The sequence below is a fragment of the Carica papaya genome, chromosome 8 (assembly GCF_054855325.1).
Source record: "Carica papaya isolate Zhongbai chromosome 8, ASM5485532v1, whole genome shotgun sequence".
In the NCBI taxonomy this organism is placed as follows: Eukaryota; Viridiplantae; Streptophyta; class Magnoliopsida; order Brassicales; family Caricaceae; genus Carica; species Carica papaya.
In genome coordinates, this window is record NC_142316.1 from 19971216 (window position 1) to 19997933 (window position 26718).

General features: G+C 46.5%; 9 non-coding genes and 36 pseudogenes across 9 annotated transcripts; all 45 read left to right on the forward strand.

Annotated features, from left to right (window-relative positions):
- The first annotated feature begins 837 nt into the window (after positions 1–837).
- Positions 838–956, forward strand: LOC148250438 (5S ribosomal RNA; annotated as a pseudogene).
- Positions 957–1517: 561 nt separating this feature from the next.
- Positions 1518–1636, forward strand: LOC148250439 (5S ribosomal RNA; annotated as a pseudogene).
- A 559-nt stretch (positions 1637–2195) lies between these two features.
- LOC148250440 (5S ribosomal RNA) lies at positions 2196–2314 on the forward strand (annotated as a pseudogene).
- Positions 2315–2519: 205 nt separating this feature from the next.
- LOC148250441 (5S ribosomal RNA) lies at positions 2520–2638 on the forward strand. The gene has a single exon (XR_015815331.1). It is a non-coding gene; the product is annotated as a 5S ribosomal RNA (ribosomal RNA).
- Positions 2639–3199: 561 nt separating this feature from the next.
- LOC148250442 (5S ribosomal RNA) lies at positions 3200–3317 on the forward strand (annotated as a pseudogene).
- Positions 3318–3520: 203 nt separating this feature from the next.
- On the forward strand, positions 3521–3639 carry LOC148250443 (5S ribosomal RNA; annotated as a pseudogene).
- Positions 3640–3848: 209 nt separating this feature from the next.
- Positions 3849–3967, forward strand: LOC148250444 (5S ribosomal RNA). Its single transcript, XR_015814673.1, has one exon. It is a non-coding gene; the product is annotated as a 5S ribosomal RNA (ribosomal RNA).
- A 563-nt stretch (positions 3968–4530) lies between these two features.
- LOC148250445 (5S ribosomal RNA) lies at positions 4531–4649 on the forward strand (annotated as a pseudogene).
- Positions 4650–4854: 205 nt separating this feature from the next.
- On the forward strand, positions 4855–4973 carry LOC148250446 (5S ribosomal RNA). The gene has a single exon (XR_015815890.1). It is a non-coding gene; the product is annotated as a 5S ribosomal RNA (ribosomal RNA).
- Positions 4974–5969: 996 nt separating this feature from the next.
- Positions 5970–6088, forward strand: LOC148250447 (5S ribosomal RNA). Its single transcript, XR_015815003.1, has one exon. It is a non-coding gene; the product is annotated as a 5S ribosomal RNA (ribosomal RNA).
- A 205-nt stretch (positions 6089–6293) lies between these two features.
- Positions 6294–6412, forward strand: LOC148250448 (5S ribosomal RNA; annotated as a pseudogene).
- Positions 6413–6617: 205 nt separating this feature from the next.
- LOC148250449 (5S ribosomal RNA) lies at positions 6618–6736 on the forward strand. Its single transcript, XR_015814550.1, has one exon. It is a non-coding gene; the product is annotated as a 5S ribosomal RNA (ribosomal RNA).
- A 205-nt stretch (positions 6737–6941) lies between these two features.
- Positions 6942–7060, forward strand: LOC148250450 (5S ribosomal RNA; annotated as a pseudogene).
- A 609-nt stretch (positions 7061–7669) lies between these two features.
- Positions 7670–7788, forward strand: LOC148250451 (5S ribosomal RNA; annotated as a pseudogene).
- A 560-nt stretch (positions 7789–8348) lies between these two features.
- LOC148250452 (5S ribosomal RNA) lies at positions 8349–8467 on the forward strand. Its single transcript, XR_015814443.1, has one exon. It is a non-coding gene; the product is annotated as a 5S ribosomal RNA (ribosomal RNA).
- A 205-nt stretch (positions 8468–8672) lies between these two features.
- LOC148250453 (5S ribosomal RNA) lies at positions 8673–8791 on the forward strand. Its single transcript, XR_015815175.1, has one exon. It is a non-coding gene; the product is annotated as a 5S ribosomal RNA (ribosomal RNA).
- Positions 8792–9674: 883 nt separating this feature from the next.
- On the forward strand, positions 9675–9793 carry LOC148250454 (5S ribosomal RNA; annotated as a pseudogene).
- A 209-nt stretch (positions 9794–10002) lies between these two features.
- Positions 10003–10121, forward strand: LOC148250455 (5S ribosomal RNA; annotated as a pseudogene).
- An 845-nt stretch (positions 10122–10966) lies between these two features.
- LOC148250456 (5S ribosomal RNA) lies at positions 10967–11085 on the forward strand (annotated as a pseudogene).
- Positions 11086–11291: 206 nt separating this feature from the next.
- LOC148250457 (5S ribosomal RNA) lies at positions 11292–11410 on the forward strand (annotated as a pseudogene).
- A 495-nt stretch (positions 11411–11905) lies between these two features.
- LOC148250458 (5S ribosomal RNA) lies at positions 11906–12024 on the forward strand (annotated as a pseudogene).
- A 558-nt stretch (positions 12025–12582) lies between these two features.
- Positions 12583–12701, forward strand: LOC148250459 (5S ribosomal RNA; annotated as a pseudogene).
- A 559-nt stretch (positions 12702–13260) lies between these two features.
- LOC148250460 (5S ribosomal RNA) lies at positions 13261–13379 on the forward strand (annotated as a pseudogene).
- A 202-nt stretch (positions 13380–13581) lies between these two features.
- Positions 13582–13700, forward strand: LOC148250461 (5S ribosomal RNA; annotated as a pseudogene).
- Positions 13701–14261: 561 nt separating this feature from the next.
- LOC148250462 (5S ribosomal RNA) lies at positions 14262–14379 on the forward strand (annotated as a pseudogene).
- A 202-nt stretch (positions 14380–14581) lies between these two features.
- On the forward strand, positions 14582–14700 carry LOC148250463 (5S ribosomal RNA; annotated as a pseudogene).
- A 205-nt stretch (positions 14701–14905) lies between these two features.
- LOC148250464 (5S ribosomal RNA) lies at positions 14906–15024 on the forward strand. The gene has a single exon (XR_015815895.1). It is a non-coding gene; the product is annotated as a 5S ribosomal RNA (ribosomal RNA).
- Positions 15025–16089: 1065 nt separating this feature from the next.
- Positions 16090–16208, forward strand: LOC148250465 (5S ribosomal RNA; annotated as a pseudogene).
- A 559-nt stretch (positions 16209–16767) lies between these two features.
- On the forward strand, positions 16768–16886 carry LOC148250466 (5S ribosomal RNA; annotated as a pseudogene).
- A 914-nt stretch (positions 16887–17800) lies between these two features.
- Positions 17801–17919, forward strand: LOC148250467 (5S ribosomal RNA; annotated as a pseudogene).
- A 559-nt stretch (positions 17920–18478) lies between these two features.
- Positions 18479–18597, forward strand: LOC148250468 (5S ribosomal RNA; annotated as a pseudogene).
- A 561-nt stretch (positions 18598–19158) lies between these two features.
- Positions 19159–19277, forward strand: LOC148250469 (5S ribosomal RNA; annotated as a pseudogene).
- Positions 19278–19482: 205 nt separating this feature from the next.
- Positions 19483–19601, forward strand: LOC148250470 (5S ribosomal RNA; annotated as a pseudogene).
- A 919-nt stretch (positions 19602–20520) lies between these two features.
- On the forward strand, positions 20521–20639 carry LOC148250471 (5S ribosomal RNA; annotated as a pseudogene).
- Positions 20640–21198: 559 nt separating this feature from the next.
- LOC148250472 (5S ribosomal RNA) lies at positions 21199–21317 on the forward strand. Its single transcript, XR_015815304.1, has one exon. It is a non-coding gene; the product is annotated as a 5S ribosomal RNA (ribosomal RNA).
- Positions 21318–22197: 880 nt separating this feature from the next.
- Positions 22198–22316, forward strand: LOC148250473 (5S ribosomal RNA; annotated as a pseudogene).
- Positions 22317–22498: 182 nt separating this feature from the next.
- Positions 22499–22614, forward strand: LOC148250474 (5S ribosomal RNA; annotated as a pseudogene).
- A 563-nt stretch (positions 22615–23177) lies between these two features.
- LOC148250475 (5S ribosomal RNA) lies at positions 23178–23296 on the forward strand (annotated as a pseudogene).
- Positions 23297–23823: 527 nt separating this feature from the next.
- Positions 23824–23942, forward strand: LOC148250476 (5S ribosomal RNA; annotated as a pseudogene).
- Positions 23943–24178: 236 nt separating this feature from the next.
- Positions 24179–24296, forward strand: LOC148250477 (5S ribosomal RNA; annotated as a pseudogene).
- A 203-nt stretch (positions 24297–24499) lies between these two features.
- Positions 24500–24618, forward strand: LOC148250478 (5S ribosomal RNA; annotated as a pseudogene).
- A 182-nt stretch (positions 24619–24800) lies between these two features.
- Positions 24801–24916, forward strand: LOC148250479 (5S ribosomal RNA; annotated as a pseudogene).
- A 563-nt stretch (positions 24917–25479) lies between these two features.
- Positions 25480–25598, forward strand: LOC148250480 (5S ribosomal RNA; annotated as a pseudogene).
- A 527-nt stretch (positions 25599–26125) lies between these two features.
- Positions 26126–26244, forward strand: LOC148250481 (5S ribosomal RNA; annotated as a pseudogene).
- Positions 26245–26480: 236 nt separating this feature from the next.
- LOC148250482 (5S ribosomal RNA) lies at positions 26481–26598 on the forward strand (annotated as a pseudogene).
- The last annotated feature ends 120 nt before the right edge of the window (positions 26599–26718 follow it).

Below are 26718 nucleotides of genomic sequence, written 5' to 3' on the forward strand. Positions count from 1 at the left end.
CCACTTGATTTATGGTCCGCAGGTTTATTCGCAAATGTGAGTCACGGCGCCGTGGCATTTTACTTGATATTAGAACGAGTACGGGAGGTGCAGTGCGCACGCACAAGGAAACAAATGACGGGAGGAGGAAGAAAAGAGAAGAAGTGTATGTATTTGAAGCGCAAAATAAACAAGTGGCATCATACCAGCACTAATGCACTGGATCCCATCAGAACTCTGCAGTTAATGTGCTTGGGCGAGAGTAGTACTCAGATGGGTGACCTCTTGGAAAGTCCTCGTATCGCAACAATTTTTTTTCAGATGGGTCGTTCGACGTTACGCGCGACTGGAACTATGGTCCGCTGGTTTATACGCAAATGTAAGTCAAGAATCAGGGGCATTTTAATCGAAATTAGAACGAGAAGGAGAGGTGCAGTGTGAATGCACAAGGAAACAAATGATGGGAGGGGGGGAGGGAAGAAGGAGTGTATGTATTTTCAGCACGAAATTAAACATGTGCGGTCACACCAGCACAAATGCATCGGATCCCATCAGAACTCTGCAGTTAAGTGTACTTTGGCGAAAGTAGTACAATGATGGGTTACCTCCTGAGAAGTTCTCGTGGTGCACCCATTTTCTTTTTTTCAGATGTGCCATTCGACGTTACGCGCGACTTTAATTATGGTCCGCAGATTTATTCGCAAATGTGAGTCACGGCGCCGTGGCATTTTACTTGATATTTGAGCGAGAACGAGAGGTGCAGTGCGCACGCACAAGGAAAAAAATGACGGGAGGGGGAAGAAAGGAGAAGGAGTTTATGTATTTGCAGCGCGAAATTAAACAGGTGCGAAATTAAACAGGTGCGATCATACCAGCACTAATGCACCGAATCCCATCAGAACTCCGCAGTTAAGTGTGCTTGGGCGAGAGTAGTACTCGGATGGGTTACCTCTTGGGAAGTCCTCGTGTCGCACTAATTTTTTTTCAGACGGGTCGTTCTATGTTACGCGCGACTGGAACTACGGTCCACTGGTTCATACGCAAATGTGAGTCAAGAAGCAGGAACATTTTAATCGAGATTAGAACGAGAAAGGGAGATGCAGAGTGCACGCACAAAGAAATAAATGACGGGAGGGGGGATGGAGGGAGAAAAAGTGTATGTATTTGCAGCGCACAATGAAACATGAGCAATCATACCAGCACCAATGCAATGGATTCTATCAGAACTCCGCAAGTTAACGGTGCTTGGGCGAGAGTAGCACTAGGATGGGTGACTTCCTGCGAAGTCCTTTTATTTCACCCATTTTCTTAGGAAGTCCTCGTGTTGCTCCCATTTTTTTGCAGATGATTCTTTCGACGATACGCGCGACTTGAATTATGGTCCTCAGGTTTATTCGCAAATGTGAGTCACGGCACCGTAGCATTTTACTTGATATTAGAACGAGCACGGGAGGTGCAGTGCGCACGCACAAGGAAACAAATGACGGGAGGGGGAAGAAAGGAGAACGAGTTTATGTATTTACAGCGTGGAATTAAACGGGTGCGATCATACCAGCACTAATGCACCGGATCCCATCAGAACTCCGCAGTTAAGTGTGCTTGGACAAGAGTAGTACTCGGATGGGTGACCTCTTGGAAAGTCCTCGTGTCGCACCAATTTTTTTTCAGACGGGTCGTTCGACGTTACACGCGACTGGAACTAGGGTCCGCTGGTTTATACGCAAATGTAAGTCAAGAAGCATGGGCATTTTAATCGATTTTAGAACGAGAAGGAGAGGTGCAGTGTGAACGCATAAGGAAACAATTGATGGGAGGGGGAGGGAAGGAGAAGGAGTGTATGTATTTTCAGCACGAAATGAAACAGGTGCGATCATACCAGCACTAATGCAACAGATTCTATCAGAACTCCGTAGGTAAGGGTGCTTGGGCGAGAGTAGTACTAGCATGGGTTACCTCCTGCGAAGTCATTATATTTCACCCATTTTCTTGTGAAGTCCTCGTGTCGCACCAATTTTTTTTCAGACGTGTCGTTCGACGTTACAGGCGTCTGGAACTAGGGTCCGCTGGTATATACGCAAATGTGAGTCAAGAAGCAGGGGCGTTTTAATCGATATTAGAACGAGAATGAGAGGTGAAGTGTGATCGCACAAGGAATCAAATGACGGGAGGGGGAAGAAAGGAGAAGGAGTGTATATATTTGCAGCGCCAAATTAAACACGTGCGATCATACCAGCACTAATGCACCGGATCCCATCAGAACTCCGCAGTGAAGTGTGATTGGGCGAGATTAGTACTCGGATGGGTGATCTCCTGGGAAGTCCTCGAGTCGCACCAATTTTTTTTCAGACGCGTTGTTCGACGTTACGTGCGTCTGGAACTAGGGTCCGCTGGTTTATACGCAAATGTGAGTCAAGAAGCAGGGGCATTTTAATCGATATTAGAACGAGAATGAGAGGTGAAGTGTGAACGCACAAGGAAACAAATGACGGGAGGGGGAAGAAAGGAGAAGGAGTATATGTATTTGCAGCGCGAAATTAAGCAGGTGCGATCATACCAGCACTAAAGCTCTGGATCCCATCAGAACTCCGTAGTTAAGTGTGCATAGGCGAGGGTAGTACTCGGATGGGTGACCACTTGGGAAGCCCTCGTGTTGCACCTATTTTTTTTCGGATGGGTTGTTCGACGTTACGCATGAATGGAATTATAAACCGCTGGTTCATTTGCAAAGGTGAGTCACGGTGCCAGGTCATATTACTTGATATTAGAATGAGAAAGAGAGATGCAGCGTGCACGCACAAGGAAACAAATGACGGGAGGGGGGATGGAAGGAGAAAGAGTGTATGTATTTGCAGTGCAGAATGAAACATGAGGGATCATACCAGCACTAATACAACGGATTCTATCAGAACTCCGCAGTTAACGGTGGTTGGGCGAGAAAAGTACTCGGATGGGTGACCTCCTGCGAAGTCCTTATATTTCACCCATTTTCTTGGGAGGTCCTCGTGTTGCACCCGTCTTTTTGCAGATGATTCTTTCGACGTTACGCGCGACTTAATTTATGGTCAGCAGGTTTATTCGCAAATGTGAGTCACGGCGTCGTGGCATTTAACTTGATATTAAAACGAGTACGGGAGGTGCAGTGCGCACGCACAAGGAAACAAATGACGGGATGAGGAAGAAAAGAGAAGGAGTGTATGTAGTTAACGCGCAAAATTAAACAAGTGGCATCATACCAGCACTAATGCACTGGATCCCATCAGAACTCTGCAGGTAAGTGTGCTTGGGAGAGAATAGTACTCGGATGGGTGACCTCTTGGGAAGTCCTCGTATCGCAACAATTTTTTTTTAGATGGGTCGTTCGACGTTACGCGCGTCTGGAACTATGGTCCGCTTGTTTATACGCAAATGTGAGTCAAGAATCAGGGGCATTTTAATCGATATTAGAACGAGAATGAGAGGTGCAGTGTGAACGCACAAGGAAACAAATAATGGGAGGGGGGAGGGAAGAAGGAGTGTATGTATTTTCAGCACGAAATTAAGCAGGTGCGGTCACACCAGCACAAATGCACCGGATCCCATCAGAACTCCGCAGTTAAGTATGCTTTGAGGAAAGTAGTACAATGATGGGTTACCTCATGGGAAGTTCTCGTGTTGCACCCATTTTCTTTTTTTCAGATGTGCCGTGCGACGTTACGCGCGACTTTCATTATGGTCCGCAGATTTATTCGCAAATGCTAGTCACGACGCTGTGGCATTTTACTTGATATTTGAACGAGAACGAGAGGTGCAGTGCGCACGCACAAGGAAACAAATGACGGAAGGGAGAAGAAAGGAGAAGTAGTTTATGTATTTACAGCGCGAAATTAAACAGGTGCGATCATACCAGCACTAATGCACCGGATCCCATCAGAACTCCGCAGTTAAGTGTGCTTGGGCGAGAGTCGTAGTCGGATGGGTGACCTCCTGGGAAGTTCTCGTATCGCACTAATTTTTCTTTTCAGACGGGTCGTTCGACGTTACACGCAACTGGAACTATGGTCCACTGGTTTGTACGCGAATGTGAATCAAGAAAAATGGGCATTTTAATCCATATTAGAACGAGAAGGAGAGATGCAGAGTGCACGCAGAAGGAAACAAATGACGGGAGGGGGGATGGAGGGAGAAAAAGTGTATGTATTTGCAGCGCAGAATGAAACATGAGCAATCATACCAGCACCAATGCAACGGATTCTATCAGAACTCCGCAAGTTAAGGGTGCTTGGGCGAGAGTAGCACTAGGATGGGTGACCTCCTGCGAAGTCCTTATATTTCACCCATTTTCTTAGGAAGTCCTCGTGTTGTACCCATTTTTTTGCAGATGATTCTTTCGACGTTATGCGCGACTTGAATTATGGTCCTCAGGTTTATTCGCAAATGTGAGTCACGGCGCTGTAGCATTTTACTTGATATTAGAACGAGAACGGGAGCTACAGTGCGCACGCACAAGGAAACAAATGACGGGAGGGGGACGAAAGGGGAATGAGTTTATGTATTTGCAGCGCGAAATTAAACAGGTGCAATCATTCCAGCACTAATGCACCGGATCCCATCAGAACTCCGCAGTTAAGTGTGCTTGGGCGAGAGTAGTACTCGGATGGGTGACCTCTTTGGAAGTCCTCGTGTCGCACCAATTTTTTTTCAGACGGGTCGTTCGACGTTACGCGCAACTGGAATTAGGGTCCGCTGGTTTATACGCAAATGTGAGTCAAGAAGCAGGGGCATTTTAATCGATATTAGAACGAGAATGAGAGGTGAAGTGTGAACGCACAAGGAAAAAAATGATCGGAGGGGGAAGAAAGGAGAAGGAGTGTATGTATTTGCAGCGCGAAATTAAACAGGTGCGATCATACCAGCACCAAAACTCCGGATCCCATCAGAACTCCGCAGTTAAGTGTGCTTGGGCGAGGGTAGTACTCGGATGGGTGACCACTTGGGTAGCCCTCGTGTTGCACCTATTTTTTTTCGGATGGGTTGTTCGACGTTACGTACGAATGGAATTATAAACCGCTGGTTCATTTGCAAAGGTGAGCCACGGTGCCGGGTCATTTTACTTGATATTAGAATGAGAAAGAGAGATGCAGAGTGCACACACAAGGAAACAAATGACGGGAGGGGGGATGGGAGGAGAAAGAGTGTATGTATTTGCAGTGCAGAATGAAACATGAGGGATAATACCAGCCCTAATGCAACGGATTCTATCAGAACTCCGCAGTTAAGGGTGCTTGGGCGAGAAAAGTACTCGAATGGGTGACCTCCTGCGAAGTCCTTATATTTCACCCATTTTCTTGGGAGGTCCTCGTGTTGCACCCATCTTTTTGCAGATGATTCTTTCGACCTTACACGCGACTTGATTTATGGTGACCTCCTGGGAAGTCCTCATGTCGCACCCATTTTTTTTCGGATGAGTCGCTTTACGTTACGCGCGAATGCAATTATAAACTGCTGGTTCATTCGCAAAGGTGAGTCACGATGCTAGGGCATTTTACTTGATATTAGAACGAGAAGAAGAGATGCAGAGTGCACGCACAAGGAAACAAATGACGGGAGAGGGGATGGAGGGAGAAATAGTGTATGTATTTGCAGCGCAGAATGAAACATAAGCGATCAAACCAGCACCAATGCAACGGATTCTATCAAAACTCTGCAAGTTGTGGTTGCTTGGGCGAGAGTAGCACTAGGATGAGTGACCTCATGCGAAGTCCTTATATTTCACCTATTTTCTTAGAAAGTCCTCGTGTTGCACCCATTTTTTTACAAATGATTCTTTCGACGTTACGCGCGACTTGAATTATGGTCCTCATGTTTATTCGCAAATGTGAGTCACGGCACCGTAGCATTTTACTTGATATTAGAACGAGCACGGGAGGTGCAGTGCGCACGCACAAGGAAACAAATGACGGGAGGGGGAAGAAATGAGAAGGAGTTTAAGTATTTATAGCGCGGAATTAAACGGGTGCGATCATACCAGCACTAATGCACCGGATCCCATCAGAACTCCGCAGTTAAGTGTGCTTGAGCGAGAGTAGTACTCGGATGGGTGACCTCTTGAGAAGTCCTCGTGTCGCACCAATTTTTTTTCAGACGGGTCGTTCGAAGTTACGCGCGACTGGAACTAGGGTCTGCTGGTTTATACGCAAATGTGAGTCAAGAAGCAGGGGCATTTTAATCGATATTAGAACGAGAATGAGAGGTGAAGTGTGAACGCACAAGGAAACAAATGACGGGAGGGGGAAGAAAAGAGAAGAAGTGTATGTATTTGTAGCGCGAAACTAAACAGGTGCGATCATACCAGCACTAAAGCCCCGGATCCCATCAGAACTTTGCAGTTAAGTGTGCTTGGGTGAGATTAGTACTCAGATGGATGACCTCCTGGGAAGTCCTCGTGTCGCACCAATTTTTTTTCAGACGGGTCGTTCGACGTTACGCGCGTCTGGAACTAGGGTCCACTGGTTTATACACAAATGTGAGTCAAGAATCAGGGGTATTTTAATCGATATTAGAACGAGAATGAGAGGTAAAGTGTGAACGCACAAGGAAATAAATGACCGCAGGGGGAAGAAATGAGAAGGAGTGTATGTATTTGCAGCGCGAAATTAAACAGGTGCGATCATACCAGCACCAAAACTCCTGATCCCATCAGAACTCCGCAGTTAAGTGTGCTTGGGCGAGGGTAGTACTCGGATGGGTGACCACTTGGGAAGCCCTCGTGTTGCATCTATTTTTTTTCGGATGGGTTGTTCGAAGTTACGCGCGACTGGAACTAGGGTCCGCTGGTTTATACGCAAATGTGAGTCAAGAAGCAGGGGCATTTTAATCGATATTAGAACGAGAATGAGAGGTGAAGTGTGAACGCACAAGGAAACAAATGACGGGAGGGGGAAGAAAGGAGAAGGAGTGTATGTATTTGTAGCGCGAAACTAAACAGGTGCGATCATACCAGCACTAAAGCCCCGGATCCCATCAGAACTCTGCAGTTAAGTGTGCTTGGGTGAGATTAGTACTCGGATGGGTGACCTCCTGGGAAGTCCTCGTATCGCACCAATTTTTTTTCAGACGGGTCGTTCGACGTTATGCGCGATTGGAACTAGGGTCCGCTGGTTTATACGCAAATGTGAGTCAAGAAGCAGAGGCATTTTAATCGATATTAGAACGAGAAGGAGAGGTGCAGTGTGAACGCACAAGGAAATAATTGATGGGAGGGGGAGGGAAGGAGAAGGAGTGTATGTATTTTCAGCACGATATGAAACAGGTGCGATCATACCAGCACTAATGGAACGGATTCTATCAGAACTCCGTAGGTAAGGGTGCTTGGGCGAGAGTAGTACTAGCGATAGAACTCCGTAGGTAAGGGTGCTTGGGCGAGAGTAGTACTAGCATGGGTTACCTCCTGCGAAGTCCTTATATTTCACCCATTTTCTTGTGAAGTTCTCGTGTTGCACCCATTTTCTTTTCTTCAGAAGTGCCGTTCAACGTTACGCGCGACTTTGATTATGGTCCGCAGATTTATTCGCAAATGTGAGTCACGGCGCCGTGGCATTTTACTTGATACTTGAACGAGAATGAGAGGTGCAGTGCGCACGCACAAGGAAACAAATGACTTGAGGGGGAAGAAAGAAGAAGGAGTTTATGTATTTGCAGCGTGAAATTAAACAGGTGCGATCATACCATCACTAATGCACCGGATCTCATCAGAACTCTTCAGTTAAGTGTGCTTGGGCGGGAGTAGTACTTGGATGGGTGACCTCCTGGAAAATTCTCGTGTCGCACTAATTTTTTTTTTCAGACGGGTCGTTCGACGTTACGCGCGACTGAAACTAGGGTCTGCTGGTTTATACGCAAATATGAGTCAAGAAGCAGGGGCATTTTAATCGATATTAGAACGTGAAGGAGAGATGCAAAGTGCACGCACAAGGAAACAAATGACGGGAGGGGGGATGAAGGGAGAAAAAGTGTATGTATTTGAAGCGCAGAATGAAACATGAGCAATCATACCAGCACCAATGCAACGGATTCTATCAGAACTCCGCAAGTTAAGGGTGCTTGGGCGAGAGTAGCACTAGGATGGGTGACCTCCTGCGAAGTCCTTAAATTTCACCCATTTTCTTAGGAAGTTCTCGTGTTGCACCCATTTTTTTGAAGATGATTCTTTCGACGATACGCGCGACTTGAATTATGGTCCTCAGGTTTATTCGCAAATGTGAGTAACGGCACCGTAGCATTTTACTTGATATTAGAATGAGCACGGGAGGTGCAGTGCGCACGCACAAGGAAACAAATGACGGGAGGGGGAAGAAAGGAGGAGTTTATGTATTTGCAGCGCTGAATTATACGGGTGCGATCATACCAGCACTAATGCACTGGATCCCATCCGAACTCCGCAGTTAAGTGTGCTTGGGCGAGAGTAGTACTCGGATGGGTGACCTCCTGGGAAGTCTTCGTGTCGCACCAATTTTTTTTCAGACGGGTCGTTCGACGTTACGCGCGACTGGAACTAGGGTCCGCTGGTTTATAGGCAAATGTGAGTCAAGAAGCAAGGGCATTTTAATCGATATTAGAACGAGAATGAGAGGTGAAGTGTGAACGCACAAGGAAACAAATGACGGGAGGGGGAAGAAAGGAGAAGGAGTGTATGTATTTGCAGCGCGAAATTAAACAGGTGCGATCACACCAGCACTAAAGCTCTGGATCCCATCAGAACTCCGCAGTTAAGTGTGCTTGGGCGAGAGTAGTACTCGGATGGGTGACCACTTGAGAAGCCCTCGTGTTGCACCTATTTATTTTCGAATGGGTTGTTCGACGTTACGCGCGAATGGAATTATAAACCGTTGGTTCATTTGCAAAGGTGAGTCACGGTGCCGGGGCATATTACTTGATATTAGAACGAGAAAGAGAGATGCAGAGTGCACGCACAAGGAAACAAATGACGGGAGGGGGGATGGAAGGAGAAAGAGTGTATGTATTTGCAGTGCAGAATGAAACATGAGGGATCATACCAGTACTAATGCAACGGATTCTATCAGAACTCCGCAGTTAAGGGTGCTTGGGTGAAAAAAGTACTCGGATGGGTGACCTCCTGCGAAGTCCTTATATTTCACCCATTTTCTTGGGAGGTCCTCGTGTTGCGCCCGTTTTTTTGCAGATGATTCTTTCGACGTTATGCGCTAATTGATTTATTGTCCGCAGGTTTATTCGCAAATGTGAGTCACGGCGCCGTGACATTTTACTTGATATTAGAACGAGTACGGGAGGTGCTGTGCGCACGCACAAGGAAACAAATGACAGGATGAGGAAGAAAAGAAAAGGAGTGTAGGTATTTGAAGCGCGAAATTAAACAAGTGGCATCATACCAGCACTAATGCACTGGATCCCATCAGAACTCTGCAGTTAATTGTGCTTGGGCGAGAGTAGTACTCGGATTGGTGACCACCTGGGAAGTCCTCGTGTCGAACCAATTTTTTTTCAGACGGGTCGTTCAACGTTACGCGCGACTGGAACTATGGTCCGCTGGTTTATACGCAAATGTGAGTCAAGAATCAGGGACATTTTAATTGATATTAGAACGAGAAGGAGAGGTGCAGTGTGAACGCACAAGGAAACAAATGATGGGAGGGGGGGAGGGAAGAAGGAGTGTATGTATTTTCAGCACGAAATTAAACAGGTGCGGTCACACCAGCACAAATGCACCGGATCCCATCAGAACTCCGCAGTTAAGTGTGCTTTGGCGAAAGTAGTACAATGATGGGTTACCTCCTGGAAAGTTCTCGTGTTGCACCCATTTTCTTTTTTTCAGATGTGCCATTCGACGTTACGCGCGACTTTAATTATGGTCCGCAGATTTATTCGCAAATGTGAGTCACGGCGCCATGGTATTTTACTTTATATTTGAACGAGAACGAGAGGTGCAGTGCGCTCGCACAAGGAAACAAATGACGGGAGGGGGAAGAAAGGAGAAGGAGTTTATGTATTTGCAGCGCGGAATTAAACGGGTGCGGTCACACCAGCACTAATGCACCGGATCCCATCAGAACTCCGTAGTTAAGTGTGTTTGGGCGAGAGTAGTACTCGGATGGGTGACCTCTTGGGAAGTCCTCGTGTCGCACCAATTTTTTTTCAGACGGGTCGTTCGACGTTACGCGCGACTTGAACTATAATCCGCTGGTTTATACGCAAATGTGAGTCAAGAATCTGTGGCATTTTAATCGATATTAGAACGAAAAGGAGAGGTGCAGTGTGAATGCACAAGGAAACAAATGATGGGAGGGGGGGAGGGAAGAAGGAGTGTATGTATTTTCAGCACAAAATTAAACAGGCCCCGTCACACCAGCACAAATGCAACCGATCCAATCATAACTCCGCAGTTAAGTGTGCTTGGGCGAGAGTAGTACTCGGATGGGTGACCACTTGGGAAGTTCTCGTGTTGCACCCATTTTTTTGCAGATGATTCTTTTGACGTTATGCGCGGCTTGAATTTTGGTCCTCAGGTTTATTCGCAAATGTGAGTCACGGCGTCGTAACATTTTACTTGATATTAAAATGAGCACGGGAGGTACAGTGCGCACGCACAAGGAAATAAATGACGGGAGGGGGAAGAAAGGAGAAGGAGTTTATGTATTTGCAACGCAAAATTAAACGGTTGCGATCATACCAGCACTAATGCAACGGATCCCATCATAACTCTGCAGTTAAGTGTGCTTGGGTGAGAGGGATGGGTGACCTCTTGGGAAGTTCTCGTGTCGCACAAATTTTTTTTCAGACGGGTCGTTCGACTTTACGCGCAACTGGAACTATGGTCCACTTGTTTATACGCAAATGTGAGTCAAGAAGCAGGGGCATATTAATCGATATTAGAACGAGAAAAAGAGGTGCAGTGTGAACGCACAAGGAAACAAATGATGGGAGGGGGGAGGGAAGGAGAAGGAGTGTATGTATTTTCAGCACGAAATTAAACAGGTGCTATCACACCAGCACAAATATACCAGATCCGATCAGAACTCTGCAGTTAAGTGTGCTTTGGCGAAAGTAGTACAAGGATGGGTTACCTCCTGGGAAGTTCTCGTGTTGTACCCATTTTTTTTTCAGATGTGCCATTCGACGTTACGCGCGACTTTAATTATAGTCCGCAGATTTATTCGAAAATGTGAGTCACTGCGCCGTGGCATTTTACTTGATATTTATACGAGAACGAGAGGTGCAGTGCACACACACAAGGAAACAAATGACGGGAAGGGGAAAAAAGGAGAAGGAGTGTACGTATTTGCAGCGCGAAATTAAATAGGTGCCATCATACCAGCACTAATGCACCGTATCCCATCAGAACTTAGCAGTTAAGTGTGCTTGGGCGAGAGTAGTACTCGGATTGGTGACCGCCTGGGAAGTCCTCGTGTTGCACCCATTTTTTTTCGGATGGATCGTTCGACGTTACGCGCGAATGCAATTATAAACCGCTGGTTCATTCGCAAAGGTGAGTCACGATGCCAGGGAATTTTACTTGATATTAGAACAAGAAGGAGAGATGCAGAGTGCACGCACAAGGAAACAAATGACGGGAGAGGGGATGGAGGGAGAAAGAGTGTATGTATTTGCAGCGCAGAATGAAACATGAGCGATCATACCAGCACCAATGAAACGGATTCTATCAGAACTCCGCAAGTTAAGGGTGCTTGGGCGAGAGTAGCACTAGGATGGGTGACCTCATGCGAAGTCCTTATATTTCACCTATTTTCTTAGGAAGTCCTCGTGTTGCACCCATTTTTTTGCAGATGATTCTTTCGACGTTACGCGCGACTTGAATTATGGTCCTCAGGTTTATTCGCAAATGTGAGTCACAGCACCGTAGCATTTTACTTGATATTAGAACGAGCACGGTAGGTGCAGTGCGGAATTAAACGGGTGCGATCATACCATCACTAATGCACCGGATCCCATCAGAACTCCGCAGTTAAGTGTGCTTGGACGAGAATAGTTCTCGGATGGGTGACCTCCTGGGAAGTCCTCGTGTCGCACCAATTTTTTTCAGACGGGTCGTTCGACGTTACGCTCAACTGGAACTGGGGTCCGCTGGTTTCTACGCAATTGTGAGTCAAGAAGCAAGGGCATTTTAATCGATATTTGAACGAGAACGAGAGGTGCAGTTCGCACGCACAAGGAAACAAATGACGGGAGGGGGAAGAAAGGAGAAGGAGTGTATGTATTTGCAGCGCGAAATGAAACAGGTGCGATCATACCAGCACTAATGCAACATATTCTATCAGAACTCCGTAGGTAAGGGTGCTTGGGCGAGAGTAGTACTAGCATGGGTTACCTCCTGCGAAGTCCATATATTTCACCCATTTTCTTGTGAAGTCCTCGTGTTGCACCCATTTTTTTGCAGATGATTCTTTCGACGTTACGCGCGACTTGAATTATGGTCCTCAGGTTTATTCGCAAATATGAGTCACGGTGCTATAGAATTTTACTTGATATTAGAACGAGAACGGGAAGTGCAGTGCGCACGCACAAGGAAACAAATGACGGGAGGGGGAAGAAAGGGGAATGAGTTTATGTATTTGCAGCGCAAAATTAAACAGGTGCGATCATACAAGCACTAATGTACCGGATCCCATCAGAACTCCGCAGTGAAGTGTTCTTGGGCGAGATTAGTACTCGGATGGGTGACCTCCTGGGAAGTCCTCGTGTCGCACTAATTTTTTTTAAGACGGGTCGTTCGACGTTACGCGCGACTGGAACTCGGGTCCGCTGGTTTATACGCAAATGTGAGTCAAGAAGCAGGGGCATTTTAATCGATATTAGAACGAGAAGGAGAGGTGCAATGTGAACGCACAAGGAAACAATTGATGGGAGGGGGAGGGAAGGAGAAAAAGTGTATGTATTTGCAGCGCAGAAAGAAACAGGTGCGATCATACCAGCACTAATGCAACGGATTCTATCAGAACTCCGTAGGTAAGGGTGCTTGGGCGAGAGTAGTAATAGCCTGGGTTACCTCCTGCGAAGTCCTTATATTTCTCCCATTTTCTTGTGAAGTCCTCGTGTTGCACCCATTTTTTTGCAGATGATTCTTTCGACGTTACGCGCGACTTGAATTATGGTCCTCAGGTTTATTCGCAAATGTGAGTCACGACGCTGTAGCATTTTACTTGATATTAGAACAAGAACGGGAGGTGCAGCGCGCACGCACAAGGAAACAAATGACGGGAGGGGGAAGAAAAGAGAAGTAGTGTATGTATTTGCAGCGCGAAACTAAACAGGTGCGATCATACCAGCACTAAAGTCCCGGATCCCATCAGAACTCCGCAGTTAACTGTGCTTGGGTGAGATTAGTTCTCGGATGGTTGACCTCTTGGGAAGTCCTCGTGTCGCACAAATTTTTTTTCAGACTGGTCGTTCGACGTTACCCGCGTCTGGAACTAGGGTCCGCTGGTTTATACGCAAATGTGAGTCAAGAAGCAGGGGCATTTTAATCGATATTAGATCGAGAATGAGAGGAGAAGTGTGAACGCACAAGGAAACAAATGACGGGAGGGGGAAGAAAGGAGGAGTGTATGTATTTGCAGCGCGAAATTAAAGAGGTGCGATCATAGCAGCACTAAAGCCCCGGATCCCATCAGAACTCCGCAGTTAAGTGTGCTTCGGCGAGAGTAGTACTCAGATGGGTGACCACCTGGGAAGCCCTCGTGTTGCACCTATTTTTTTTTGGATGGGTTGTTCGACGTTACGCGCGAATGGAATTATAAACCGCTGGTTCATTTGCAAAGGTGAGTCACGGTGCCGGAGCATATTACTTGATATTAGAACGAGAAAGAGAGATGCAGAGTGCACGCACAAGGAAACAAATGAAGGGAGGGGGGATGGGAGGAGAAAGAGTGTATGTATTTACAGTGCAGAATGAAACATGAGGGATCATACCAGCACTAATGCAACGGATTCTATTAGAACTCCGCAGTTAAGGGTGCTTGGGTGAGAAAAGTACTCGGATGGGTGACATCCTGCGAAGTCCTTATATTTCACCCATTTTCTTGGGAGGTCCTCGTGTTGCACCCATCTTTTTGCAGATGATTCTTTCGACGTTACGCACGACTTGATTTATGGTCCGCAGGTTTATTGGCAAATGTGAGTCACGGCGCAGTGGCATTTTACTTGATATTAGAACGAGTACGGGAGGTGCAGTGCGCACGCACAAGGAAACAAATGACGGGAGGAGGAAGAAAAGAGAAGGAGTGTATGTATTTGAAGCGCAAAATTAAACAAGTGGCATCATACCAGCACTAATGCACTGGATCCCTTCAGAACTATGCAGTTAAGCGTGCTTGGGCGAGAGTAGTACTCGGATGGATGACCTCTTGGGAAGTCCTCGTATCGCAACAATTTTTTTTCAGATGGGTCGTTCGATGTTACGCGCGACTGGAACTATGGTCCGCTGGTTTATACGCAAATGTGAGTCAAGAATCAGGGGCATTTTAATCGATATTAGAACGAGAATGAGAGGTGCAGTGTGAACGCACAAGGAAACAAATGACGGGAGGGGGAAGAAAGGAGGAGTGTATGTATTTGCAGCGCGAAATTAAAGAGGTGCAATCATAGTAGCACTAAAGCCCCGGATCCCATCAGAACTCCGCAGTTAAGTGTGCTTGGGCGAGAGTAGTACTCGGATGGGTGACGACCTGGGAAGCCCTCATGTTGCACCAATTTTTTTTCGGATGGGTTGTTCGACGTTACGCGCGAATGGAATTATAAATCGCTGGTTCATTTGCAAAGGTGAGTCACGGTGCCGGGGCATATTACTTGATATTAGAATGAGAAAGAGAGATGCAGAGTGCACGCACAAGGAAACAAATGACGGGAGGGGGAAGAAAGGAGAAGGAGTTTATGTATTTGCAGCGCGGAATTAAACGGGTGCGATCATACCGGCACTAATGCACCGGATCCCATCAGAACTCCGCAGTTAAGTGTGCTTGGGCGAGAGTAGTACTCGGATGGGTGACCTCTTGGGAAGTCCTTGTGTCGCACCAATTTTTTTTCAGACGGGTCGTTCGACGTTACGCACGACTGGAACTAGGGTCCGCTGGTTTATACACAAATCTGAGTCAAGAAGCAGGGGCATTTTAATCGATATTAGAACGAGAAGGAGAGGTGTAGTGTGAACGCACAAGGAAACAATTGATGGGAGGGGGAGGGAAGGAGAAAAAGTGTATGTATTTGCAGCGCAGAATGAAACAGGTGCGATAATACCAGCACTAATGCAACGGATTCTATCAGAACTCCGTAGGTAAGGGTGCTTGGGCGAGAGTAGTAATAGCATGGGTTACCTCCTGCAAAGTCCTTATATTTCACCCATTTTCTTGTGAAGTCCTCGTGTTGCACCCATTTTTTTGCAGATGATTCTTTCGACGTTACGCGCGACTTGAATTATGGTCCTCAGGTTTATTCGTAAACGTGAGTCACGGCGCTGTAGCATTTTACTTGATAATAGAACGAGAACGGGAGGTTTAGCGCGCACAAAAAAGGAAACAAATGACGGGAGGGGGAAGAAAAGAGAAGGAGTGTATGTATTTGCAGCTTGAAACTAAACAGGTGCAATCATACCACGCACAAGGAAACAGGGGCATTTTAATCGATATTAGAACGAGAAGGAGAGATGCAGAGTGCACGCACAAGGAAACAAATGACGGGAGGGGGGATGGAGGGAGAAAAAGTGTATGTATTTGCAACGCAGAATGAAACATGACCAATCATACCAGCACCAATGTAACGGATTCTATCAGAACTCCGCAAGTTAATGGTGCTTGGGCGAGAGTAGCACTAGGATGGGTGACCTCCTGCGAAGTCCTTATATTTCACCCATTTTCTTAGGAAGTCCTCGTGTTGCACCCATTTTTTTGCAGATATTCTTTCGACGATACGCGCGACTTGAATTATGGTCCTCAGGTTTATTCGCAAATGTGAGTCACGACACCTTAGCATTTTACTTGATGTTAGAACGAGCACGGGAGGTGCAGTGCGCACGCACAAGGAAACAAATGACGGGAGGGGGAAGAAAGGAGAAGGAGTTTATGTATTTGCAGCGCAGAATTAAACGGGTGCGATCATACCAGCACTAATGCACCGGATCCCATCAGAACTCCGCAGTTAAGTGCGCTTGGGCGAGAGTGGTACTCGGATGGGTGACCTCCTGGGAAGTCCTTGTGTCGCACCAATTTTTTTTCAGACGGGTCGTTTGACGTTACGCGCAACTGGAACTAGGGTTCGCTTGTTTATACGCAAATGTGAGTCAAGAAGCAGGGGCATTTTAATCGATATTAGAACGAGAAGGAGAGGTGCAGTGTGAATGCACAAGGAAACAATTGATGGGAGGGGGAGGGAAGGAGAAGGAGTGTATGTATTTTCAGCACGAAATGAAACAGGTGCGATCATACCAGCACTAATGCATTGGATTCTATCAGAACTCCGTAGGTAAGGGTGCTTGGGCGAGAGTAGTACTAGCATGGGTTACCTCCTGCGAAGTCCTTATATTTCACCCATTTTTTTGTGAAGTCCTCGTGTCGCACCAATTTTTTTTCAAACGGGTTGTTCGACGTTACGTGCGTATGGAACTAGGGTCCGCTGGTTTATACGCAAATGTGAGTCAAGAAGCAGGGGCATTTTAATCGATATTAGAACGAGAATGAGAGGTGAAGTGTGAACGCACAAGGAAACAAATGACGGGAGGGGGAAGAAAGGAAAAGGAGTGTATGTATTTGCAGCGCGAAATTAAACAGGTGCGATCATACCAGCACTAAAGCTCCGGATCCCATCAGAACTCCGCAGCTAAGTGTGCTTGGGCGAGGGTGGTACTCGAATGGGTGACCACTTGGGAAGCCCTCTTGTTGCACCTATTTTTTTTCGGATGGGTTGTTCGACGTTACGCGCGAATGGAATTATAAACCGCTGGTTCATATGCAAAGGTGAGTCATGGTGCCGGGGAATATTACTTGATATTAGAACGAGAAAAAGAGATGCAGAGTGCACGCACAAGCAAACAAATGACGGGAGGGGGGATGGGAGGAGAAAGAGTGTATGTATTTGCAGTGCAGAATGAAACATGAGGGATCATACCAGCACTAATGCAACGGATTCTATCAGAACTCCGCAGTTAAGGGTGCTTGGGCAAGAAAAGTACTCGGATGGGTGACCTCCTGCGAAGTCCTTATATTTCACCCATTTTCTTGGGAGGTCGTCGTGTTGCACCCATCTTTTTGCAGATGATTCTTTCGACGTTACGCGCGACTTGATTTATGGTCCGCAGTTTTATTCGCAAATGTGAGTCACGGCGCTGTGGCATTTTACTTGATATTAGAACTAGTACGGGAGGTGCAGTGCGCACGCACAAGGAAACAAATTACGGGAGGAGGAAGAAAAGAGAAGGAGTGTATGTATTTGAAGCGCAAAATTAAACAAGTGGCATCATACCAGCACTAATGCACTGGATCTTATCAGAACTCTGCAGTTAAGTGTGCTTAGGCGAGAGTAGTACTAGGATGGGTGACCTCCTGCGAAGTCCTTATATTTCACCCATTTTCTTAGGAAGTCCTCGTGTTGCACCCATTTTTTTGCAGATAGTTCTTTCGACAATACGCGCGACTTGAATTATGGTCATCAGGTTTATTCGCAAATGTGAGTCACAGCACTGTAGCATTTTACTTGATATTAGAACGAGTACGGGAGGTGCAGTGCGCACGCACAAGGAAACAAATGACGGGAGGGGGAAGAAAGGAGAAGGAGTTTATGTATTTGCAGCGCGGAATTAAACTGATGGGATCATACCAGCGCTAATGCACCGGATCCCATCAGAACTCCGCAATTAAGTGTGCTTGGGCGAGAGTAGTACTCGGATGGGTGACCTCCTGGGAAGTCCTCGTGTCGCACTAATTTTTTTTCAGACGGGTCGTTCGACGTTATGCGCCACTGGAACTGGGATCCGCTGGTTTATACACAAATGTGAGTCAAGAAATAGAGGCATTTTAATCGATATTAGAACGAGAAAGAGAGGGGCAGTGTGAATGCACAAGGAAACAATTGATGGGAGGGGGAGGGAAGGAGAAGGAGTGTTTTTATTTTCAGCACGAAATACAACAGGTGCGATCATACCAGCACTAATGCAACGGATTCTATCAGAACTCCGTAGGTAAGGGTGCTTGGGCGAGAGTAGTATTAGCATGGGTTACCTCCTGCGAAGTCCTTATATTTCACCCATTTTCTTGTGAAGTCTTCGTGTTGCACCCATTTTTTTGCAGATGATTCTTTCGATGTTATGCGCGACTTGAATTATGGTCCTCAGGTTTATTCGCAAATGTGAGTCACGGTGCTGTAGCATTTTACTTGATATTAGAACGAGAACGGAAGATGCAGTGCGCACGCACATGGAAACAAATGACGGGAGGGGGAAGAAAGGAGAAGGAGTTTATATATTTGAAGCGCAAAATTAAACAGGTGCGATCATACCAGCACTAATATACCGGATCCCATCAGAACTCCACAGCTAAGTGTGCTTGGGCAAGAGTAGTACTCGGATGGGTGACCTCCTGGGAAGTCCTCGTGTCGCATTAATTTTTTTTTCAGACGGGTCGTTCGACGTTACGCGCGACTAGAACTAGGGTCCACTGGTTTATACGCAAATGTGAGTCAAGAAGTAGGGGCATTTTAATCGATATTAGAATGAGAATGAGAGATGCAGAGTGCACGCACAAGCAAACAAATGACGGGAGGGGGGATGGAGGGAGAAAAAGTGTATGTATTTGCATCGCAAAATGAAACATGAGCAATCATACCAGCACGAATGCAACGGATTCTATCAGAAATCCGCAAGTTAAGGGTGCTTGGGCGAGAGTAGTAATTGCATGGGTTACCTCCTGCGAAGTCCTTATATTTCACCCATTTTCTTAGGAAGTCCTCGTGTCGCAACAATTTTTTTTCAGACGGGTTGTTCGACGTTACGCGCGACTGGAACTAGGGTCCGCTGGTTTATACCCAAATGTGAGTCAAGAAGCAGGGGCATTTTAATCGATATTAGAACGAGAATGAGAGGTGCAGTGTGAATGCACAAGGAAACAATTGACGGGAGGGGGAAGAAATGAGAGGAGTGTGTGTATTTGCAGTGCGAAATTAAACAGGTACGATCATACCAGCACTAAAGCCCCGGATCCCATCAGAACTCCGCAGTTAAGTGTGCTTGGGCGAGAGTAGTACTCGAATGTGTGACCACTGAGGAAGCCCCCGTGTTGCACCTATTTTTTTCGAATGGGTTGTTCGACGTTACGCGCGAATGGAATTATAAACCGCTGGTTCATTTGCAAAGGTGAGTCACGGTGCCGGGGCATATTACTTGATATTAGAACGAGAAAGAGAGATGTAGAGTGCACGCACAAGGAAACAAATGACGGGAGGGGGGATGGGAGGAGAAAAAGTGTATGTATTTGCAGTGCATAATGAAACATGAGGGATCATACCAGCACTAATGCAACGGATTCTATCAGAACTCCGAAGTTAAGGGTGCTTGGGCGAGAAAAGTACTCGGATGGGTGACCTCCTGCGAAGTCCTTATATTTCACACATTTTCTTGGGAAGTCGTCGTGTTGCACCCATCTTTTTGCAGATGATTCTTTCGACGTTACGCGCGACTTGATTTATGGTCCGCAGGTTTTTTCGCAAATGTGAGTCACGGCGCCGTGGCATTTTACTTGATATTAGAACGAGTACGGAAGGTGCAGTGCGCACGCACAAGGAAACAAATGACGGGAGGAGGAAGAAAAGAGAAGGAGTGTATGTATTTGAAGCGCAAAATTAAACAAGTGGCATCATACCAGCACTAATGCACTGGATCCCATCAGAACTCCGCAGTTAAGTGTGCTTTGGCGAAAGTAGTACAATGATGGGTTACCTCCTGGGATGTTCTCGTGTTGCACCCATTTTCATTTCTTCAGATGTGCCGTTCGACGTTACGCGCGACTTTAATTATGGTCCGCAGATTTATTCGCAAATGCGAGTCACGGCGACGTGGCATTTTACTTGATATTTGAACGAGAACGAGAGGTGCAGTGTGAACGCACAAAGAAACAAATGACGGGAGGGGGGATGGAGGGAGAAAAAGTGTATGTATTTGCAGCGCAGAATGAAACATGAGCAATCATACCAGCACCAATGCAACGGATTCTATCAGAACTCCACAAGTTAAGGGTGCTTGGGTGAGAGTAGTACTAGGATGGGTGACCTCCTGCGAAGTCCTTATATTTCACCCATTTTCTTAGGAAGTCCTCGTGTTACACCCATTTTTTTGCTGATGATTCTTTCGACGATACGCGCGACTTGAATTATGGTCCTCAGGTTTATTCGCAAATGTGAGTCACGGCACCGTAGCATTTTACTTGATATTAGAACGAGCACGGGAGGTGCAGTGCGCACGCACAAGGAAACAATTGACGGGAGGGGGAAGAAAGGAGAAGGAGTTTATGTATTTGAAGCACGGAATTAAACTTATGCGATCATACCAGCACTAATGCACCGGATCCCATCAGAACTCCGCAGTTAAGTATGCTTGGGCGAGAGTAGAACTCGGATGGGTGACCTCCTAGGAAGTCCTCGTGTCGCACCAATTTTTTTTCAGACGGGTTATTCGACGTTACGCGCGACTGGAACTAGAGTCTGCTGGTTTATATGCAAATGTGAGTCAAAAAGCAGGGGCATTTTAATCGATATTAGAACGAGAAGGAGAGGTGCAGTGTGAACGCACAAGGAAACAATTGATGGGAGGGGGAGGGAAGGAGAATGAGTGTATGTATTTTCAGCACGAAATGAAACAGGTGCGATCATACCAGCACTAATGCAACGGATTCTATCAGAACTCTATAGGTAAGGGTGCTTGGGCGAGAGAAGTACTAGCATGGGTTACCTCCTGCGAAGTCCTTATATTTCACCAATTTTCTTATGAAGTTCTCGTGTCGCACCAATTTTTTTTCAGACGGGTCGTTCGACGTTACGCGCGTCTGGAACTAGGGTTCGCTGGTTTATACGCAAATGTGAGTCAACAAGCAGGGGCATTTTAATTGATATTAGAACGAGAATGAGAGGTGAAGTGTGAACGCACAAGGAAACAAATGACGGGAGGGGGAAGAAAGGAGAAGGAGTGTATGTATTTGCAGCGCGAAATTAAACAGGTGCGATCATACCAGCATTAAAGCTCCGGATCCCATCAGAACTCCGCAATTAAGTGTGCTTGGGCGAGGGTAGTACTCGGATGGGTGACCACTTGGGAAGCCCTCGTGTTGCACCAATTTTTTTTCGGATGGGTTGTTCGACGTTACGCGCGAATGCAATTATAAACCGCTGGTTCATTTGCAAAGGTGAGTCATGGTGCCGGGGAATATTACTTGATATTAGAACGCGAAAGAGAGATGCAGAGTGCACGCACAAGGAAACAAATGACGGGAGGGGGGATGGGAGGAGAAAGAGTGTATGTATTTGCAGTGCAGAATGAAACATGAGGGATCATACCAGCACTAATGCAACGAATTCTATCAGAACTCCGCAGTTAAGGGTGCTTGGGCGAGAAAAGTACTCGGATGGGTGACCTCCTGCGAAGTCCTTATATTTCACCCATTTTCTTGGGAGGTCGTCGTGTTGCACTCATCTTTTTGCAGATGATTCTTTCGACGTTACGCGCGACTTGATTTATGATCCGCAGGTTTATTCGCAAATGTGAGTCACGGCGCCGTGGCATTTTACTTGATATTAGAACGAGTACGGGAGGTGCAGAGCGAACGCACAAGGAAACAAATGACGGGAGGAGGAAGAAAAAAGAAGGAGTGTATGTATTTGAAGCGCAAAATTAAAAAAAGTGGCATCATACCAGCACTAATGCATTGGATCCCTTCAGAACTTTGCAGTTAAGCGTGCTTGGGCGAGAGTAATACTCGGATGGGTGACCTTTTGGGAAGTCCTCGTATCGCAACAATTTTTTTCCAGATGGGTGGTTCGACGTTACGCGCGATTGGAACTATGCTCCGCTGGTTTATACGCAAATGTGAGTCAAGAATCAGAGGCATTTTAATCGATATTAGAACGAGAATGAGAGGTGCAGTGTGAACGCACAAGGAAACAAATCATGGGAGGGGGGAGGGAAGGAGTGTATGTATTTTCTGCACGAAATTAAACAGGTGCGGTCACACCAGCACAAATGCACCGGATCCCATCAGAACTCCGCAGTTAAGTGTGCTTTGGCGAAAGTAGTACAATGATGGGTTACCTCCTGGGAAGTTCTCGTGTTGCACCAATTTTCTTTTTTTCAGATGTGCCGTTCGACGTTACGCGCGACTTTAATTATGGTCCGCAGATTTATTCGCAAATGTGAGTCACGGCGCCGTGGCATTTTACATGATATTTGAACGACAATGAGAGGTGCAGTGCGCACGCACAAGGAAACAAATGACGGGAGGGGGAAGAAAGGAGAAGGAGTTTATGTATTTGCAGCGCTAAAGCACCGGATCCCATCAGAACTCCGCAGTTAAGTGTGCTTGGGTGAGAGTAGTACTCGGATGGGTGACCTCCTGGGAAGTCCTCGTTTCGCATTAATTTTTTTTTTCAGACGGGTCGTTCGACGTTACGCGCGACTAGAACTAGGATCCACTGGTTTATACGCAAATGTGAGTCAAAAAGCAGGGGCATTTTAATCGATATTAGAACGAGAATGAGAGATGCAGAGTGCACGCACAAGGAAACAAATGACGGCAGGGGGGATGGAGGGAGAAAAAGTGTATGTATTTGCAGCGCAGAATGAAACATGAGCAATCATACCAGCACCAATGCAACGGATTCTATCAGAACTCCGCAAGTTAAGGGTGCTTGGGCGAGAGTAGCTCTAGGATGGGTGACCTCCTGCGAAGTCCTTATATTTCACCCATTTTCTTAGGAAGTCCTCGTGTTGCACCCATTTTTTTGCAGATGATTCTTTCGACGTTACGTGCGACTTGAATTATGGTCCTCAGGTTTATTCGCAAATGTGAGTCATGGCGCTGTAGCATTTTACTTGATATTAGAACGAGAACGGGAGGTTTTGCGCGCACAAACAAGGAAACAAATGACGGGAGGGGGAAGAAAAGAGAAGGAGTGTATGTATTTGCAGCGCGAAACTAAACAGGTGCGATCATACCAGCACTAAAGCCCCGGATCCCATCAGAACTCCGCAGTTAAGTGTGCTTGGGGGAGATTAGTACTCGGATGGTTGACCTCCTGGGAAGTCCTCGTGTCGCACCAATTTTTTTTCAGACTGGTCGTTCGACGTTACGCGCGTCTGGAACTAGGGTCCGCTGGTTTATACGCAAATGTGAGTCAAGAAGCAGGGGCATTTTAATCGATATTAGAACTAGAATGAGAGGTGAAGTGTGAACGCACAAGGAAACAAATGACGGGAGGGGGAAAAAAGGAGGAGTGTATGTATTTGCAGCGCGAAATTAAAGAGGTGCGATCATACCAGCACTAAAGCCCCGGATCCAAGCACAACTCTGCAGTTAAGTGTGCTTGGGTGACAGTAGTACTCGGATGGGTGACCACCTTGGAAGCCCTCGTGTTGCACCTATTTTTCTTCGGATGGGTTGTTCGACGTTACACGCGAATGGAATTATAAACTGCTAGTTCATTTGCAAAGGTGAGTCACGGTTCTGGGGCATATTACTTGATATTAGAACGAGAAAGAGAGATGTAGAGTGCACGCACAAGGAAACAAATGACGGGAGGGGGGATGGGAGGAGAAATAGTGTATGTATTTGCAGTGCATAATGAAACATGAGAGATCATACCAGCACTAATGCAACGGATTCTATCAGAACTCCGCAGTTAAGGGTGCTTGGGCGAGAAAAGTACTCGGATGGGTGACCTCCTGCGAAGTCCTTATATTTCACCCATTTTCTTGGGAGGTCCTCGTCTTGCACCCATCTTTTTGCAGATGATTCTTTCGACGTTACGCGCGACTTGATTTATGGTCTACAGGTTTATTCACAAATGTGAGTCACGGCGCCGTGGCATTTTACTTGATATTAGAACGAGTACGGGAGGTGCAGTGCGCACGCACAAGGAAACAAATGACGGGAGGAGGAAGAAAAGAGAAGGAGTGTATGTATTTGAAGCAAAAAATTAAACAAGTGGCATCATACCAGCACTAATGCACTGGATCCCATCAGAACTCTGCAGTTAAGCGTGCTTGGGCGAGAGTAGTACTCGGATGGGTGAGCTCTTGGGAAGTCCTAGTATCGCAACAATTTTTTTTCAGATGGGTCGTTCGACGTTACGCGCGACTGGAACTATGGTCCGCTGGTTTATACGCAAATGTGAGTCAAGAAGAAGGGGCATTTTAATCGATATTAGAACGAGAAGGAGAGGTGCAGTGTGAACGCACAAGGAAACAAATGATTGGAGGGGGGAGGGAAGAAGGAGTGTATGTATTTTCAGCACGAAATTAAGCAGGTGCGGTCACACCAGCACTAATGCACCGGATCCCCTCAAAACTCCGTAGTTAAGTGTGCTTTGGCGAAAGTAGTACAATGATGGGTTACCTCCTGGGAAGTTCTCGTGTTGCACCCATTTTCTTTTTTTCAGATGTGCAGTTCGACGTTACGCGCGACTTTAATTATGGTCCGCAGATTTATTCGCAAATGTGAGTCACGGCGCCGTGGCATTTTACATGATATTTGAACGACAATGAGAGGTGCAGTGCGCACGCACAAGGAAACAAATGACGGGAGGGGGAAGAAAGGAGAAGGAGTTTATGTATTTGCAGCGCTAAAGCACCGGATCCCATCAGAACTCCGCAGTTAAGTGTGCTTGGGTGAGAGTAGTACTCGGATGGGTGACCTCCTGGGAAGTCCTCGTTTCGCATTAATTTTTTTTTTCAGACGGGTCGTTCGACGTTACGCGCGACTAGAACTAGGATCCACTGGTTTATACGCAAATGTGAGTCAAAAAGCAGGGGCATTTTAATCGATATTAGAACGAGAATGAGAGATGCAGAGTGCACGCACAAGGAAACAAATGACGGCAGGGGGGATGGAGGGAGAAAAAATGTATGTATTTGCAGCGCAGAATGAAACATGAGCAATCATACCAGCACCAATGCAACGGATTCTATCAGAACTCCGCAAGTTAAGGGTGCTTGGGCGAGAGTAGCTCTAGGATGGGTGACCTCCTGCGAAGTCCTTATATTTCACCCATTTTCTTAGGAAGTCCTCGTGTTGCACCCATTTTTTTGCAGATGATTCTTTCGACGTTACGTGCGACTTGAATTATGGTCCTCAGGTTTATTCGCAAATGTGAGTCATGGCGCTGTAGCATTTTACTTGATATTAGAACGAGAACGGGAGGTTTTGCGCGCACAAACAAGGAAACAAATGACGGGAGGGGGAAGAAAAGAGAAGGAGTGTATGTATTTGCAGCGCGAAACTAAACAGGTGCGATCATACCAGCACTAAAGCCCCGGATCCCATCAGAACTCCGCAGTTAAGTGTGCTTGGGGGAGATTAGTACTCGGATGGTTGACCTCCTGGGAAGTCCTCGTGTCGCACCAATTTTTTTTCAGACTGGTCGTTCGACGTTACGCGCGTCTGGAACTAGGGTCCGCTGGTTTATACGCAAATGTGAGTCAAGAAGCAGGGGCATTTTAATCGATATTAGAACTAGAATGAGAGGTGAAGTGTGAACGCACAAGGAAACAAATGACGGGAGGGGGAAAAAAGGAGGAGTGTATGTATTTGCAGCGCGAAATTAAAGAGGTGCGATCATACCAGCACTAAAGCCCCGGATCCAAGCACAACTCTGCAGTTAAGTGTGCTTGGGTGACAGTAGTACTCGGATGGGTGACCACCTTGGAAGCCCTCGTGTTGCACCTATTTTTCTTCGGATGGGTTGTTCGACGTTACACGCGAATGGAATTATAAACTGCTAGTTCATTTGCAAAGGTGAGTCACGGTTCTGGGGCATATTACTTGATATTAGAACGAGAAAGAGAGATGTAGAGTGCACGCACAAGGAAACAAATGACGGGAGGGGGGATGGGAGGAGAAATAGTGTATGTATTTGCAGTGCATAATGAAACATGAGAGATCATACCAGCACTAATGCAACGGATTCTATCAGAACTCCGCAGTTAAGGGTGCTTGGGCGAGAAAAGTACTCGGATGGGTGACCTCCTGCGAAGTCCTTATATTTCACCCATTTTCTTGGGAGGTCCTCGTCTTGCACCCATCTTTTTGCAGATGATTCTTTCGACGTTACGCGCGACTTGATTTATGGTCTACAGGTTTATTCACAAATGTGAGTCACGGCGCCGTGGCATTTTACTTGATATTAGAACGAGTACGGGAGGTGCAGTGCGCACGCACAAGGAAACAAATGACGGGAGGAGGAAGAAAAGAGAAGGAGTGTATGTATTTGAAGCAAAAAATTAAACAAGTGGCATCATACCAGCACTAATGCACTGGATCCCATCAGAACTCTGCAGTTAAGCGTGCTTGGGCGAGAGTAGTACTCGGATGGGTGAGCTCTTGGGAAGTCCTAGTATCGCAACAATTTTTTTTCAGATGGGTCGTTCGACGTTACGCGCGACTGGAACTATGGTCCGCTGGTTTATACGCAAATGTGAGTCAAGAAGAAGGGGCATTTTAATCGATATTAGAACGAGAAGGAGAG